This window comes from Phascolarctos cinereus, unplaced genomic scaffold (genome assembly GCF_003287225.1).
Source record: "Phascolarctos cinereus isolate Bilbo 61053 unplaced genomic scaffold, phaCin_HiC Scaffold_4;HRSCAF=312, whole genome shotgun sequence".
Classification (NCBI taxonomy): Eukaryota; Metazoa; Chordata; class Mammalia; order Diprotodontia; family Phascolarctidae; genus Phascolarctos; species Phascolarctos cinereus.
This window is the reverse complement of record NW_027555847.1, coordinates 442,588,366-442,606,608: the sequence shown is the minus strand read 5'-3', so window position 1 is coordinate 442,606,608 and position 18,243 is coordinate 442,588,366. Positions and strand designations below refer to the sequence as shown.

General features: G+C 39.5%; 1 long non-coding RNA gene across 3 annotated transcripts in view; it reads right to left on the bottom strand.

The window, feature by feature from the left end:
• Window positions 1-18,243, bottom strand: part of LOC110214740 (uncharacterized) — a 231,906-nt gene that overhangs the window by 65,386 nt on the left and 148,277 nt on the right. Inside the window, exon 4 of one of the 3 annotated variants that reach the window (XR_002326356.2) lies at window positions 6,841-7,356. The exons of 1 other annotated variant lie outside the window; for it this stretch is intronic. This is a non-coding gene — a long non-coding RNA (uncharacterized LOC110214740). Of the gene's footprint in view, window positions 1-6,840; window positions 7,357-18,243 lie in introns of those variants that run through there. One more of the 3 variants, XR_002326358.2, reaches the window with a different exon arrangement.

Here is an 18,243-nt window from a genome sequence, read left to right as displayed (position 1 = left end):
AAGGAGGAGAGCATTCCAAGCAAGGGGACAGATTGTGCATGGAGTCAGAAGATGGCACGTCCTATGGAAGGAATGGCAAGTAATCCAGTGTGACTCGGTCATAGAGTATATCGAGGAGAATAAAATGTAAGGATACTGGACAGGTAGGAAGGGATCCAGCTGTCAGGGCTTTAAATAGCAAATGAAGGATTTTTTTTTTACTTAATCCTAGAGATAACAGGGAGCTACTAGAGTTCATTAAATAGGAGGGTGAGATAGTCAGACCTGAACTTTAGGAAAATCATTTTGACACCTGAATAGATGGTAGAATGGAGTGGAGAGAGACTTGAGGCTGGAAGACTGACCAGCAGGTTATGGTCCAAGTGGGAGTTTCTGAGAGTCTAAAGTCTAGACTCTAAACTCGCAGGGTGGTAGGGTGGTAGCAGATTGAGTGGAGAGAAGGGGACATACACGTAAGATGTTCCAAAGGTAGAAATGACAAGATTTGGCAATGGATTGAATATATGGGGTGAGTCCAGGATGAAGGAGGTTGCAAGCCCAGGTAACTAGGGGGATGATATGCCCTCAATAATAATAGGAAAGTTGGGAAAAGGGGAGAGTCTGGAGAAAAGATAATGAGCTCTGTTTTGGACATGTTGAGTTTGAGATGCCTGTGGGACATCCTGTTTTCATTGTGCAAAAGAGAGGGTTTTTTCGTTTTGTTTTCCATCAAGTATCTCTGATAAAGGCCTCATTTCTCAAACATATAAATGAGTCAAATTTGTAAAAATGCGAGTCATTCTCCAATTGATAAGTAGTCAAAGGATATGAACAGGTGGTTTTCAGAAGAAGACATAAAAGTTGTTATATGAAAATGCTCTAAACCACTATTGATTAGAGAAATGCAAATTAAAACAGCTCTGAGATACCACCTCACACCTATCAGATTGGCTAATATGACAAATGTTGGAGAGGATGTGGGAAAACTGGAACACTAATGCATTGTTGGTGGAGTTCTGGAGAGCCATTTGGAACTATGCCCAAAGGGCTATAAAACTGTGTATACCCTTTGATCCAGCAATACCACTACTAAGTCTGTATCCCAAAAAGATCTTTTAAAAAAGGAAAAGGACATATATACAAAGATGTTTAAAGTAGCTGTTTTAGTAGTAGTAAAGAATTGGAAATTGAAAGGATGCCTATAAATTGAGTGATGGCTGTACAAATCAAGTATATGATTGTGATGGAATCCAATGCACTATAAGAAATGCCAAGCAGGATACTCTCAGAAAAACCTGGAAAGATTTACATGAACTGATTGAAAGGGAAGTGAGCAGAACTAGAAGAACATTGTACACAGTAACATCAACATTGTATGATTATTGACTGTGAATGAATCAGCTATTCTCAGCAATACAATGTTCCAGGACAATTCTGAAGGACTTATAACGAAAAATGCTGTCCATCTCCAGAGAAAGAACTGATAGTGTCTGAATGCAGATCAAAGCATACTTTTTAAACTTTATTTTTCTTGTTTGGTTTTTTTGGTCTGTGTTTTCTTTTGCAACATGGCTAATATGGAAATGTTTTATATGACTACACATGTATAATCTATATCAAATTGCTTGCCTTCTCAAGGAGGGGGAATGGGAGGAATGGAGAGAGAGAATTTAGAACTCAATTGAAAAAAAAATGAACATTAAGAATTGTTTTTATATGTAATTAGAAAAAAAACATAAAAATTCTCCCCCCAAACAAACAAAAAAAGACAGTGTTGCAGAGTTGGTGTTTCTCAGTAGAGATTAACACTGGGTGTACATATCTGGAAATCATATTGAACTCTTTGGAGCCGATTAGATTTCCCTGGGAAATACTGTAGAGGGAGAGAATAGGCCCAGGATAGAGCCTTGGGGCCAATCACAATTAGTAGGTAGGACCTAGATGGAGATCCAGTTAGAGACTAAGAAGGAAATGTAGATATTTAAGAGGAGAACCAGGAGGGAACAGTGCCATGAAAATACAGGGAAAGATGGTGAACTTTCTGCTGACAAGAATGCTGACCTGTCAAGGAGCATCCCAGTTGTGCTACATGAAGAAATGGAAATGAGGTGGGACAAGCATATACATCTATATATTTTATATATATACATGCATGAATATTATCTATATGTGTATGCATATAGTATGTATATACACATCACATATATGTATATACATTTTACATGTGTGCATATACATGTGTGTATACATATATGTGAAATTCTCATGGGCCAAGAAAGGGTATATGTCAGAGTGTGTGTGTGTGTGTGTGTGTGTGTGTGTGTGTGTGTGTGTGTGTGTAAAAAAGGTAGGTTGCCAATGGTGTAATCGGCCAGGGTTCTAGATAAAGCCACAGGAAGGCCAAGGCAGCTGGATTAGCTCTCCTACAGCCACTCTGTGGGCATCAGGTTCATCTAAAATCAGATGGTAAAAGATATTTACCTGCACATTTAAAAAAAAAAAAAGGTCATCCATCAATTGAGTTCAATATTTTAATTTGGCCACTGGGAGGCACCCTAGATGCGATCCCCTACCCTTTTCCCCACATTCACTGAAAGGAAGGAAAGAAAAAAAGGAAGGATAGGAAGAAAGGGGGGAAAAAAGAAACAATTCTAAGTTGAAACTGCAAGAATTGTTCCACAAGAGGATGACATCTAGGATGATGATCACAGTCAAAATCCTAGTAATAATAACAGCAGGAAAAAGTAGGCCAAAAGGCCGGGACTGTGAGAAGCAGCTCCAGGCCAATCCCCTCTCCAACATCAGAGTCCTGGGTAGGGACTCTCCACTTTTTGTAGCTTTGTGGCTCTGTGAAGCTTCAATAGTGAAAACAGGTGTGTGGTGAGGAGGGGGTAGAGTGTAGAAGAATGGACGTCATTAGAGTAACTAGGGCTGGAATCTATCCACTCACTCACTCACTCACTAGCTTCAGAGGCCTAGGCTGTGCTAGGGAAGAGGAAGCACGCAGACAGAAATAGAAAAGCTGACTGGAGGCAGAGCTCCCAGGCTCTGTCAGCCTCCTGGGGTCAAGAGAAGGTGGTGCAAATGTATGGAGACTGTCCAGAACAGCTGCTGTTGCCTTTGCCCAGGGTCAGACCAAAGTCCCAGGAGAGCCCAGGCAGCTCCTCTAGGCCTCTCTGATCCACTAGCAGTCTTTGATATTTTAATCTTGCCCTTGGAAAGCACCCTAGTTGAGGTCCCTTTGATCCTGCTTCACACTATTGTGGTTTTTTTTTTTTAACTTCATCCTAATTTGCCATAGTAAGGATTGCAAGGTAGATTTTAGTTTCCTGGGTTGGGGGTGACATTTACAATAATCATTATAGTCAGAATAATAGTGATTCTAGTAGGAAAACAAATGAACAATAAGGCAAGTCTCAGCAAACAGATCCAGGAATCTACTACCTGACTAGCCCTGGCCAGTTACTCAGGGCTCCCCTAATTCTTGTGTCTATGAAGCCTCATGGAAATAAATGATTGAATGAGGTGAATGTTTTCTCATCTGTAAGATAGGGATACTAATAGTGCCTACCTCATAGAGTTATTGTGAAGATAAGACTGCAACTGTACAACTTTGCAAACCTTAAAGTGCTATATAAATGTGGGTGTAATGCCTGTCCCAAAGCCCTTTGGTATGGCACTCTTTTCTCAGTAATGGAGATTATGTCCTGCCCTGCATGAGAGATGGGCAGAGTTGGTGAGAACAGGAGATTCTCAGTCTTCTTTGGGACTCCAAAGACTTCAGGTCTTCTTTGAGCTTTGAGTCACTTTGGGTGCTTCTGTTTTCCAGCTTCTATGTGAAAGACAAAAGAGGCCAACCTCACATCAGGTTGCTGAAGACAACTCTGGGAAGATATAAAAAGAGATGGTGACCTCCATCACATCTCTCTCCCCAGCTTGTTACAGTAGACACTCAAGGGAATTTCTCCTTGACCAGATCTAGGACACTGTCTCTCCTAGTTATATTGTTCCCTATGGAGAGCTTCTTCACTCTGTATCATCTGGTATATATCCTCCTAAGCATACTTTCTCTGATTTCTGTTTCATGACCAATTTGGATAAATGAGTTTTCTTTGCTATGCACTATATATGTTCATTGTGGGAAAAGGGGGTCAAGCTCGTCGTTGTAGAGCTTAGGGGTTCCCTCCCCAATAATGACAAAGCAATCAGAAGTTAAATTGAATCCCGTCATACCACCTAGACTAACAATATTTAAAGGAGCATATGAATACAGTTGGAGCCAATTACTCCCTCTCTCTGAGGAGAGCAGAGTGGTCAAGGCTCTGCTCTTATTTCCCCTCACGCAGGAATTAAAGACTCTCTTGGAGAAGGGGGCGGAGTGGGGAAGAGAAGAGGCTAGAGATGTCTATTATGCCTTCCTTAAGTCATGATAGCCGTAGAAACTGGGGGGCCTCCCTATATGGGTCTCTCCCTACATGAGCTATTATTATTATTACATGTAATCCAGACCTGTGATTTCTTTGGTGTAGAACTCCCAAGGAGGGAAACTCCTACTACCAATGAAGACAAACAATTCATCTGCAATCTACTGTTTTAGACGGTGCCTAAGGATACTGGGAGCTTAAGTTCCTTCCCAGGGTCACATAGTTAAGGTACGACATGTTAAAAACCTGACTTGAATCCAAGTCTGCCTGATTCCTAAGCCAGTTTTCTAACCTCTCTCCCATGCTGAAATCTCTGGCTAGTGATTCAGTAACATAAATATGTAGTAGATGGAGTCTGCAGCGTTTCCAGTCTTCTACCAGAGATATTCAGCTGCAAGATCACAGAAATAAGAGAATTGTTATGAATGACCCAGGGGTTAGGATTGTCTGTGGGTGAATTTCGGTAGGGTAAGGAATCTAATGAAAGATTATGTATACATACATAATATGTGTATGTGTATAAACACATACACATATTATGTACGTATATATGTACCTATATAAAAGTATAGTAGAATATTTTCCTTAAGATCTCAAGGATAATTAGCATTAACACCAATAGTGAGAGGGAGTAGCATTTTGATTACAGATCCTGAAGGCTGATGCATAAATATGATGTAAACATTACCACAACCTTTCTCAAGAATCATATCTAGCCTTAGGGATTTGCTAAGATGAAACCTTTGTAATTTGTGAAAATGTATCATTTCTCCATTCCTTACCGCAAATATCATTAACCCCTCCTGAAACAAAACAAGGATTGGATAAGTAACTTTGGCATTTTAAATCGCTTATTATTTACCAGGGAAAAAAATGATGCTTTCATATCTATTGGTGAATACATATTTTACTTATCAATGCCTACTGCTGAATCATATTCTGCATTTCATGCAAATCTATGTCACGGGGAACTCCTTCAACTTGTTCATATGTTAGTAGCCAAATACAATTTCCCTTGGGTAGAAACAATTTACTAATTAATATGTTTCTATTATTTATGAATGACACGCATTTTCTCTTCCTCCTTCAAGTTCACGTTGCTTTGCTCAGTTCCCTCGTAAGTGTTCCTTTTCTTCTAGAAAATTCTTTTCAGGATGGACATTACAGAAAAAAAAGTACTAGAAAACAAAAAAAAAGGATATTAACAGAGATGGCATCAGGTTATTTTTTAGGAGGTTTCCAACGTGGGACACAGGATGGCTGTGCTCACTTCATGATGTTGTTTATCAGGTGCATGAGCCTGTTGTAAAGGTGCAGTCCCTATAGGAATAAGCCTTACAGCTTTTCTGTGTGGGTAATAGCAATAGTACACACCTAACTCCCCTAGCTATTAGTCATGCTAGTTTCTCCTGACATCTTCGGCTGCTTTCCCCTCTTTAAGAGATTGTTAGCAGAAGGGTTCCTGGTAGAAGTTTATAGGAAGAATAAACTCATAGAATGTGTAATGTTTTTATCTAATTTTTCCATTGCGTGATTAATCTCTAAGATATTTGAGTTAGATTTAAATTATTTGTAAAACCTGTTCTTGAGTTGTCATTTGATAAAGTAGAAATGAAACTGGGGGAGGGATGTGTGAGGGGAATCAAATGGCACTAAGGTGCTACTGGCTTTAAATATCAATCCCTATTGATATTTGATACTGACTAATATTGATATTTAAGCTATTAATTAAGAAAACAAATGGCCCAAAGAGCTGCTGTACATTGCCAAGGATAATCTGCCCATTACAAACCTGTAGTTTTCATCAACTGTAGGCCTGGGATTCTATTCCTCCCTGGCTTTGGAGTGCGTCATGGTAACCTAGGCTACGGTGCCCTATTGATTCTGAATACGAGGAGAGTAAAAAAGAATGTATGGTTTGACATAACAGGTTCATTGTGACTGCTCTGAGGCACTACCGTTCCTGAGAAAAGTAATATAATTGCTAGATTGGAGGAGGAAAAAAAGTGAAATTTGAGGCTCCACAGCAAATAATTTACACTGTTCTAAAAATGATTCCTACAAAGAGTGTTGTCTGTGAAAGTACCCTAGGGATGTATGATTTTCAGAATACAAGTTTTTATGAAAGATATTTGTCAGGAATAGGTTCATCTGGGTAACCTGTGGTCCTATTCCCCAGGTTCCAGGCTTACTCCAAGGATTAAATTTTGGAGGCAAGCCCTTCAAAATTATCTCTCTTTGGTTTGCCTTCTCCCTATCCAATTTCCCCTGGAAAATTTCAGAACATAGCATGAATACAGCTCATATCCATAAAGGTGAATACATAGGTCCCCAGCTCCCATTCAAGTAGTCAAAGCTATGATGTTCACCAGGTATAGAGTAGTATTTCACCCCATAGAAAATGCAGTCATGTAGAAAGTACTCACAGTAGCCTGCAAACAACTGATGTGATGTTCTTGATTCTCTGATGAGACCAGTCTTCCCCCAGGGCCTTCTACAGTACCTAATACTCATATGCCACAATATGGCTTGGACTGCTGTCATAAGGGAAACAAAATCGGGATTTCTAGAAAGGCAGCCCCTTCCCATCAGACTTATACTGTTCAAATAACTCACAGTAATAGCAAAGGGCAAAATTCAGGTTTTTGCACTTCCATAATGTGGTTTAATCTTGTGTTGGTCCCTTAGCTATAGATTTACACATTTGGTTCTTCTTTTACCAAGAGACTGGAACATGCCAGGAACTTCTTTTTAGAAGGCTGGGTCCTCAAACTCTCCAAGAGCATTATCTAGTAAATCCCCCCCTCCTCTACCCAGGAAGGTTGGGGTTCACAATGTTTTAAAGTCCTTTAGAAGGCTAAGGTTCAGGAGCTCCCACCATTTGGCCACATCATTCTTCTTTCCAGGGCTGCCATCTATCAGGCTGGGAGATTGCATCATTGCCTCTTCATACCTGAGAAGAAATTCAAGGTCCAGAAACTCAGAGGTTCAACAAGTCTCTTCTTGGGTTATGTGAATGAGAGCATATGTAACTGTGATGAAGTGCTTCTCCTCCAAGGCAGCCATTATAGATTCCAAGAGGGAGACTGTGTACATGTATAGTCTTTCCCTTGACACCCTCCCCAAAAGTTCCTAGGTCTGATCTTAGCTCTGTTGCTCTCTGACGTTCAGCCTCTCAGTATATCTCTAAAAAGATCTGACTCTGCAAGTCATCTCCAATTCATTAAGCCTATACAAAGGGAGTACTTCCTAGCTATAGTAGTCTGAGCTAAGTAACCCCCGTTACTCAACCCCAGTAGATAAACTTTGAGCTAGCCTTATCGCCAGTGACCATGTCCCAGTAAGAGGTCCCTCAGTTTTCTCGATGATGCTGTCAAAGAACATGTCCACATTCTCCACAAAGTCCCATATCCAATAACTTTACGAAGCTGATTAGTGAACTCCTCTGATCAACTCCCTAAAATTGTAACAAACTCAATGATACTCCCTTTTATTGGGTGGAATCGCAATAGATTCATTAGGGATCAGGTTAAAATATATTCAATGTGTATGGGCTTGTTGACAATATAATAAAATTATGAACAGGGAGATTATGCAATAGATGATCTCTAAAGCTCTTTCTAGCTCTAAAATGTTATGGTTCCTCCTCAATCATGTCTTCTGGAAATGGATTCACATAGTCTTATCTCTCATTAGAGATAATCAAGAAAGACCCAATATAGAAAATGTTTGCCTACTTATTTTCGTGATGAGGAATAAGTAGAAATTGGAAGTAGATTTAATTTCCCATGGTCTCCTTAGTAATTTTGACATGGACATTCTTACATTTTATATATTTATAAACTGGAACTAAATTAACTATTGGTTTTATCTATAGAGAGGCAATGTGATGTGGGGGTCACAGAGCCAAAAAGAACTGGGTTCAAGATCTGCCTCCAACATATATACATATGACTGTGAAGACCCTGGGAAGGTCCTTTATTCTCTCAGTGCTCTAGGCAAACTTCTTCATGCTTAAGTTGCAGAGAAAGTATGACTTGCATTAGTAAAGAGGGTGCCCTATGGCAATGAAATCGCAAGTCCATTATCTATTCCTGGAATAAAAAGTTCCCAATCAACATAGCATCTCTTTTTCTAAGTAATGTGTTAACAACCTTACATCTTTATATCTAAGCATTCTGGCTAGGTAATAGCTCTTCCATTCACTTATCTACTGACTGTCAAATGACATGGCCTTGATTCAAACTTCTAACAGACAGAATATCAAGTATGTTACATAGTAAGGGTATTGCCATGGTTGGTTGTTTATTTTGGAAAGGGTGTATATCTAGGATTTCTTTAATGGGAATACTACCAGAGTGGGAACTCCCTCCCCTGGTGCAGCTATTTTCCTATTCATTATTTCCAGAAATGCATTATTCTGTAAGATGAAATCAACTCACACCCCCTCAACACCTCCTGCCCCTGGGATCCCTCTTCCTCCTTCTGCTTGGAGAGGGTGGAGGGTGGACATTGGAGATCTCCTCCTAAATCCTCCACAACTTAATTCACATCTGTCACCTGGTTACTTTCCTGGACTTCAGGATCTCCAGAAACATCATTCTGAAAGATCAAATCAACTCAAACTCTCACTTCCTGAGATCATTTCCCACCTCAGCTGTCAGACTTTCATCTTCTTTTTATGTATTCTCCATGTATTCCCACTATATTCTGACCTCCTTGAGGGAAGATACCATCATATGCTGTTCCTTGTATCCCCAGCACTTAGCACAGTGCCTGGACATAGAAAGCACTTAATAAATACTTACCGACTGACTCTCTGACTCTGGTGCAGACTGGTAACTCAACTGAGAGTCTTAGCCTGGGCTATGGAGAAGACAAATACTTACCCACTGTCACACATCTATTACTTATCAGAGTTAAGACCTGAATCCAGGTCTTCTAGACTTTAGACCAGTTTTCTATTCTCTATGCCGCATGGATTCTTTATATACATATGTATATAAGTACACACACATACGCGTGCAATTATTATAGAAATATCGGGTACTATTTGTAAACTAATACAATATGGATAGCTTCAGGAAAAATAATCTCAACACAATCTAGATGGCTCAAAATTTGTAATTGTGCTGTCACACTAATCATAGTTGGGTTCTAACTGCTGTGACACAGTTAAAACAGTATTAGAAATGGAGTTTCATGTCTTGGAGCCCAGACAGTAATGGATGAATACACAGCCCAGTGTTTAGAGAATTCTATTTGAAAATCATATTATTGTTAATGAGAATTACGTACATAATCCCCTCTGGGCAAAACTGAAAATTTCTCTCTACAGACTGGATTGTGACTTGGTGCCTTATTTTAAATGTAATTTTCAAAAGGCAAACAAGGAAGGCATTAACCTATTACTTTCATAAACAAAGGACGTATTCAGTATCAAGGATGCCTTCGGGAAGCTAGCTCTGAGCTTGTGAGTTCTAAATCAGAACTGGAGGCTTGCCCAAAAAATGTACATTATTTCCCTATGGAAATGAATTTATTCTATCCTCCCAAATGGTAAGTACATCTCTTTGACCAGGATGGTAATTTTAAGTCAAATTCCATATTTGGCTTAAATGTAGGGTCATAACCACCCTAACGATTTCAGAGTCATTATCTTGTCTAGGGTGTTTAGGGACTTGAATATTTTTACTCATTCGTTTACTTATAATTTGATTTACCCCATAACTATTTCCAGGGCTTCATTAGTGGAAAATTACCCATGTTATGACCCTATTTGTATACAGTGAATGTATTTGGAAGAGGTTGTTTCTAAGGTTACACCAGTGACACATATTCTTGTTTCATCTATGTAGTCATTATTTTTATCTCATAATAGTAGAACTAAGTACTTTTAAAGTTTGTATTTGCAGAGTAAAATTACCTACTGTGTGTGGTAGGAGCAATATCTTTAAAAAAAACCTCCTCTCCCAAGTTAGGACAATTTTTCCTTAAAAATATGTTGAAACTGTCCTTGAGATCTGATTGGCTTGAGGAACTAAGGACTGAGCTATTGATACGGTTTCCTGGTCACTTGGGCACAAAAATAGGCAGAACACAGAGGGCCTGGAGCCCTTCCTTGAAGCTTCAGATTATAGAGGAGCTGTATGAACAAGACTTGGAAGCAATGCTCAGATGAATGAGCACATTATCCTTGATATTTCTTCCTCCGCTGTGGCTAAGTAAACTTCACAGGCTGTTATACTGGTTTCATATGTCCTCATTTCATTTCAGTTTCAGATATGGACCACAAGGAGACTGGCCTGAACCAGGCCCAATTTATTGTGCTGTCTAAATGATTTTCCATAAACAGCGATTTCAGTAGAAATTTATGTCACTTACATGATAGCAATGATTCTTCAATGAGTACTCTGATGGACATACTACTACTACTGCTGCTGTGAGACCCATAGTCCTGTTCCAATGTCTTCACGATGAGGTGGAAGGAACATTGGTTGTCAAAGGTTACACAAATGGAGTGCAAGCTTCATGTAGGGGCTTAATAAGAGACTATACGCACATATATCTGTCTGAAGGACAGTCTGGGACCATCATTCAATACATCATCATCATAGCTAGCATATGCAGCACTTTAAGGTTTGCAAATCACTTTACATGTGATCTCTATAAGGCAGGTGCTATAATTTTTCCTATTTTGCAGAGGAAGAGATGGAAACTGAAGTTACATAATTTGACCAGGATCACCCAGCTAGTAAATGCCTGAGACAGGACTTAAACTAAATTCTTTATGACTATACTTCCTAGCTCCCTGTATTTAAATGTTAGCTTTTACCACTGTTGTGGACATCTAGGTGTCACAGTAGATAGAGCACTGGGCCTGGAGTCAGGAAGATACAAGTTCAAATCCAGTCTCAGACACTTACTAGCTGTCTGACCCTAAACAAGTCACTTAACCTTGTTTTCCTCAGTTCCTTCATCTGTAAAATGAGCTGGGGAAGGAAATGGCAAACCGCTCTAGTAGCTTTGCCAAGAAAACCCCAAATGTGGTCACAAAGAGCTGGACATGATGGAACAATAACAAATTATTACTATTACTGTTAACACGCTGCTGCAGGCCATCTCCAGGCGTCCTGATCTATACATCACCACTGGACCCAGATGGCTCTGGAAGAGAAAGTGGGGCTGGTGGCTTTGCACAGCCCTCCCTCACCTAAATCCAATTCACTTGCATGTCATGGCATCACCTTCCCAATGTCACGGTCCTCTTCGAGAATGAAGGACAAACAATAACCTGCTGCTGCTATTGCTATTACTACTGAATAATAATTTTCACTTCCCTTGTCCAGACTGTTTTCTGGAAGGGTTAATAGCATGAAGGCTGGTCATTGAATGATGAACTTTTAAAGTCATAGCTACACACATACACAGCTCTGTTAGGATAATGATTTGTATCAGTCTCACATCGCTAAAATCATGGATCCTTGATGAACCGAAGAAAGGGCATTCATAATGAACATTTAAAAATATTTTAGTCCAAACCTATGGTTTGTATTGGTGTGGGAAGGTAGTAGAAAGAGCACTGGTTCTGCTATCCATGGACCTGGGCCCAAATCCCTCCTCTGTCATTGATTACCTAACTGGCCAAGGTCATGTAGATAATCAGCCTGGTCCTCAGCTGCCTCATCTGTTAAATGAAGAGTTTAGAGAACTTTTGAGGTCCCTTGATGATTGACAGTACCATGAACATGATCTTCTGGTAAAGAAATGTTTCACCAATGCAAATCGGCAACTACCAGAAAACCAACTTTAGGCAAATATCCTACCGATGAATGCTGGAGCTTTGCCTCTATGTGGCATGAAAAGCAACACAATCTAGTATTACTTGGGAGAGAACCAGGAAATTCCAGTGTATGTGAATTAGTGGTTGGGCTTTTGTCAAATTTTTCAGTTGCTTAGATATGCAATAGTTTTTGAAATACACTGGTATGGGAAAGCTTATTCATCTAAGACCCATGGAAATAATTTTTTTAAAAAGATAGTGAATATATAGGGGAACTAATCTGTCAGCTCAAATCCTTAAAAGAAATGTCCTGAAGGTGGAAGCCAATGTATGTAGCTGAGGATGAAAATAGAGAATGGCATGGTTTTCTAAGAGTAAACATCAACCTCAAGCTTACATTGGCCACAAATGCTAAAGATGAGAAAGGGGGCATTTTTAGCTATGTGGTCTATTGAGAAGAAAATCAAAAAAAGGGGTAGTATAGATGGGTCAAAAGTCAATTAATCAACAAAAGTTTATTAAATAAAAACCTACTATGTATTAGGCACCATGATAAGCACTCTTGGTACACAGACCCAAATGAAATAGTCCTTACCCCCAAAGAGGGCAACTCTAGTCTACTGCCCTTCTATGAGGCAATGCTTGCTTATCCAGAAATGCACACACACATATATAAGTATATACACATATATGTATACTTTATGTATACATATATGTGTATATATACACACACACACATATACATTTGTTGGGTTGTTTAGTTATTTCAGTCGTGTCCAACTCGCGACCCCATTTGGAGTTTTCTTGGCAAAGATACTGGAGTGGTTTGCCATTTCCTTCTCCAGCTCATTTTACAGATGAGGAAACTAATGACTTGCCTAGGCTCACACAACTAGTAAGTGTCTGAGGCCAGATTTTAACTCAGGAAAAGCAATCTTCCTGACTCCAGGCTAATTGTGCTATCCATTGTGCCACCTAGCTGCCCCATACATAGTCATAAGTCTATATAAAATATAGATGAAATAAATGCAAGATAATTTGTAAAAGAAGCATTAGTAATAGGGTGGGAAGATCAGGAAAGGTATGGAGTCAGAGGTGTCATTTAATCTTAGTTTTGGAACCAGTAAATTAGTGCTACTATGCAAGTGACATGTCAAATCAAATTTCTCACAAAATCTTTGTGAGCTAAGTACCACTGTCCTTACTGACCCCATTTAAAGATGAGAAAATTGAATCTTAGAGGTAAGAAGTGAGTCACTTGGCTATCAAGAAATATTCTTACTTAACAAGGGTAATTACTTTTAAGTAGGGTGAGACAATCAATACAGTCCTCCCCTCACTTCTATAGAGGTTAAATCTACCTCTTGCCAACTTGTATCCGTTGCTCTGGATTCTACCTTATAGGGTGCCAAGCAGATCAATGACATGCGAACATGGCTTGTGCACCTCTTTGCCTTAAAGATATTTCAGTTAGATGAGACAGGAAGTCTCTTCCAATTGAGAGAGAAAGATTTGAACTTTCCCAAAGAGCTTATATAAAAAGCAGGAGCTAGTTCAGAACTGAGGGGAGATTTCAAATGTCTGGCAGTGGAAAAGGCATGTAGACATCGAGACATGAACCAGAAACAATCAGGAGCCCAGGCCCAATTGACAAGAAGGGAAAGAGGAAATAGGACTGAGCTGTGACTGAGAAGGGAGAGATGAAGGAGAAGCCGATGGTCACACTGAAGCACACCACTGGTTAGATCCACCTCCTTAAGAGCTGGGTCAGTGACAATAGAGGCTTTTTTTCTTAACTCCCCCTTAGCAGAAGTAACATACTTACTGCTTATGTACCCAAACATTTCAAATAGCCTGAATTTTGCCTCAACTTCACTGAGGTTAGGGATTAGCTAAATATATATATGAATTATAATTAAAGCAGAGAGCTAAATCGCTGCCTAAATTATAGGAATTTTCCTAACGGGGACTCAGAATGGTTTTGATTGTTTTCTCAAATTTTTGTTTAATAGAAATTGCATAAAACAGCAGAGGAAGAAAGCACATGGGCCTGGTGCCATTACATGCCTCCCCTCACTTAAAATGAACTAATTATTGTTATAGGCTATTACATAAGAAAAAGCTACCTCCCAATCAGAATTGTCCAAAGTGAAATGGGCTGCCTAATGAGGCAGCTAATGTCTCATTGCTAGAGATCTTCCAACAAGAGGCTGAATGACCAACCTACACGTTAGGTGTTGGATACTCAGATGTGGCTGGATTAGATACCTTCATTCTGAGGTCCCTTCTATTGTATTACTTGAAATGATCACACTCACGGACTAGAAACCCAGTGCATAAACGTTTATGTGAAGCGTTTCAAAAGTCTAGCTAAGTACAGAAAATACAGAAAGAAGACTATATGTTCAAAAGTCCACCTAACTGTATTATGACTATGAATTCATAAACTTGTGTTCTTTTTGTGTCCAAAAGGTATTAGCTATGTGCGCTCTGGATGAGGAAGAGTGGTCCCCTATTGGCTTACTATATGCTACAGCGTCGTCAAGGTCTCAATGAACTGAATGAATAAACAAAGTAAAACAAAACAAAAACCGTTCCATGCCACATAATTGTGCTAAGTACTGCGGAGACAATTTCAAAACAAGACAGTTCCTACCCTTAAGATGCTTCTATCCTAACACAGGAAGAAAACATTAGGGAATGGTAGTCAGGGAGGAGTATTTTTGTCTGGGAAATCACAGGAATATAGAATGGAGTCATAGGACAATTGATTGATATGTATTTTCTATGAATAGTAATATTGATCTAATTAATATTCTTAGGGGTAGAAATGGAAAGGTGAAAGCAGCAAGGCATACAGATAGTCAGAAAATAGTGTGCTGGGTTTGAATCAGGCTAGATAAGATGAATTCTCACCAATCAGGAGGCCAGGGCAATTCCTGGACGTTGCTGTTCAGCCTTTTAGACACGTCTGACTCTCAGTGACTCCATTTAAGGTTTTCTTGGCAAAGATACTCGAGTGGTTTGCCATTGCCTTCTCCAGCTTATTTTACAGATGAGGACCCTAAACAAACAGGGTTAAGTGACTCGCCCAGGGTCCCACACCTAATAAGTATCTGAGGCCAAATTTGAACTCAGGAAGATGAACCCAATGCAACTGAAGAAGAGAAGGAGTTTAAAAGGCGGAACAGAGGAGCCAAGGAACCCTTATAATCCAGCCTCATCACGTGACTTTGACTTCCCATTTCTATTAGTTCACGTCATCTGACCACTGCATTCAGGATCACAGAGAGTACAGCTACTGGGGACATGCTTTCCCTTTCCTTTGCTCCTTCCTCCTAATCTTGAATGAGTACTGACAGACCTGGCACAATAGCTTTTGTTCTGCATGGACACAAGTCTAGAGAAAGTTAATGTATGAAAATACAATACAATTAAGCCTAGAGATGAGAAGACTATGTTACTGGAGAATAATTCTTCCCAAAGACTGATCCATTACAAAAACAGGAAGAGAAGAATGCCACTGAAAAAGCTAAGAGAGAAGCAATCTGGCCTGTTAAATATTACCGTCCCAGATGCTTACACAGATGAGCACTGCATCCTGGCCCTGAGAAATGCAGTAGAAAAGAAGGTTATTTGAAGAGATAGGCTTCTGGTGATTGGTTATATAAATTTCCCCGCAGTGCTAAGCACGATGATCAAAGAATTCAAAATGAAGGGTCAGTTTACCCCTGCTCTCCTTACAGAGTTATAAATATGAGATCTGACTGCCACATGACCACCATAACTGAGTAGAAGAGGTTTGCTTAGGCTGGTGTTTGCAAACCAAATGAAACTCATTTGCTTGTTTTGATACTCTAGATATCTTCTCAGAATAATCTCAGGCTGACATGCAACAGCAGTGTCAACATATTTATATTATGTTGTGGATTGACAAATTTTGTTTTGAGGAAAGGCAGTAGGAATTCATCAAAACCTGAGATGCAATGGGAAAAATCATTATCCAATGGGTGTTGTCCTTCGTCCTTGAAGGGGACCAAAATGACATCACTATGCTGAAGTCAAATCACAGTGTGCCCGACTGTGGCTGATCAGACCAATATGAACTTGGAATGATCTACCACAGGTAGGGCACAAACAGTCCATGTGATCATTTGGGGTGGATTCTCTAAATGTGTACATCACACATTTCTTTTGAGCTACTTCAATTCTGCTTTGCTCACAGAGCACAGCACCTTCTTTGAAGAGGGCATGCCATGGTTGGGGGTCCTGTGCCAGGGTCTCCCATGTCACATAATCAATTGCAAAGTTCTTATATTTTTTATTTTTAAATTTTTTTTTTTGGTGAGGACATTGGGGTTAAGTGACTTGCCCAGGATCACACAGCTAGTATCAGTGTCTGAGGCTGGATTTGAACTCAGTCCTCCTGACACCACAACCAGAGCTCTATTCGCTGCGTCCCCTACCTGTCCCCCAGTTCCAAAGTTCTTAAGAGAGACCTTGAGAGTGTCCTTGTTTCATTTTTTCTGACCACTCTGTAAATGCTTGCCCTATATGAATTCTTCATAAGATAGTCTTCTTGGCAAGGGTATGTTTGGCATTTAAACAACATGGCCAACCCATCTAGCATATCCCATATATTGTAGGCATCAGGCTATACTTACAAATTTGGGGAAAGGATTAATAAATATTAATATATAACTTATATTTTCTTTTTCTATATTTCTAAATCTTTACTGTGAAACACAACATGGGAACATTTATTGCAATCTAATATGTTCTATCCTGTGAAGGAAACTTAAAAAGCCTCCCTGTTGTTTATTAATGACTCACGTTATTCCTGGGTCACTCTGACATATTGCCTGTCTTTTTTTTCTTCTTAAAACTTCACTCTGCTTCCAAAGACCAGACGAAATGAATATTCAGAGCCCCTCCTCTTCATCTTCCTCCTCCTCATTAAAAAAGCATTTATTAAGTGCCTATGGCACTATGTGCCTAAGGCACTATGCCTGGGAATACAAAGAAAGGCAAAAATAGTCCTTGATTTAAAAGATCTTATGGTCTAGTGGGGAGACAATGTCCAAACAACTACGTAAATATTTATACACACACGCACATAATACTATATATAGAATAATATATAATATATTAATATATTAATTTCATATATATAATTATATAGGATTCATATATATACATTTATAGGATTCATATGTGTGTGTGTCTGTGTGTGTATAAAATAGGATTAATTGGAAATAACCAACAGAAGGAAGGCATTAGAATTAAAGGGATTGGGAAAGGCTTCTTGCAGAAGATGGGACTTTAGCTGAGACTTGAAAGAAGTCAGGAGGTAGAGATGAGGGGGGAGAGAATTCTAGGAATGCAGGGAACACCTAGTGAAAATGTAGAGTTGGGAGATGGAGTGTCTTGAAGAGGGAATGCTCAGTAAATGGCCTCATGTTTTTTCAGTAAAATGTAAGGCTATGCTCTCAGCTGAGAGGCTGGGGGAAGAGGAGCTATGGAGAGATTTGAGTAAGGATGAAATGGTTTGGAAAAGCTGCTGTGCCAAGTGGCATAGTGTATTGATTCTTGCCATGTAGTTCTACAAATTCTCCCCAGAAAATCTAACCAACACACTAAAATTCTCCATCTAAACCTTTTAACATTTTGTAGGTTCCCATGTAGCAGTCAGGCTTTTTATCTTTAGCCTGTTCTCAGTACATGACTTGCCCACTTTCCTTTCTGCTCACATTTGTCCTTCAAGATTTCTTTTATGCCACTTTTTGCAAGCAATTCATCATAGGGAATATGCTGAAGTCTGCTTTTGTTTGCTATATGTCTCTTCTCCATTGCCTCTTAGATCAACTACAATTTTTACTCTTCTGAGATTGTGATGTTCCATGATTTGTAGCCATATGGCATCACTGGGAAGATAATGGTTTGTTGTTCTTATTGAGTTGTTTCAGTCATGTCCAACTCTTCATGACCCCATTTGGGGCTTTATTGGCAAAGATACTGGAGTGGTTTGCCATTTCCTTCTCCAGCTCATTTTACAGA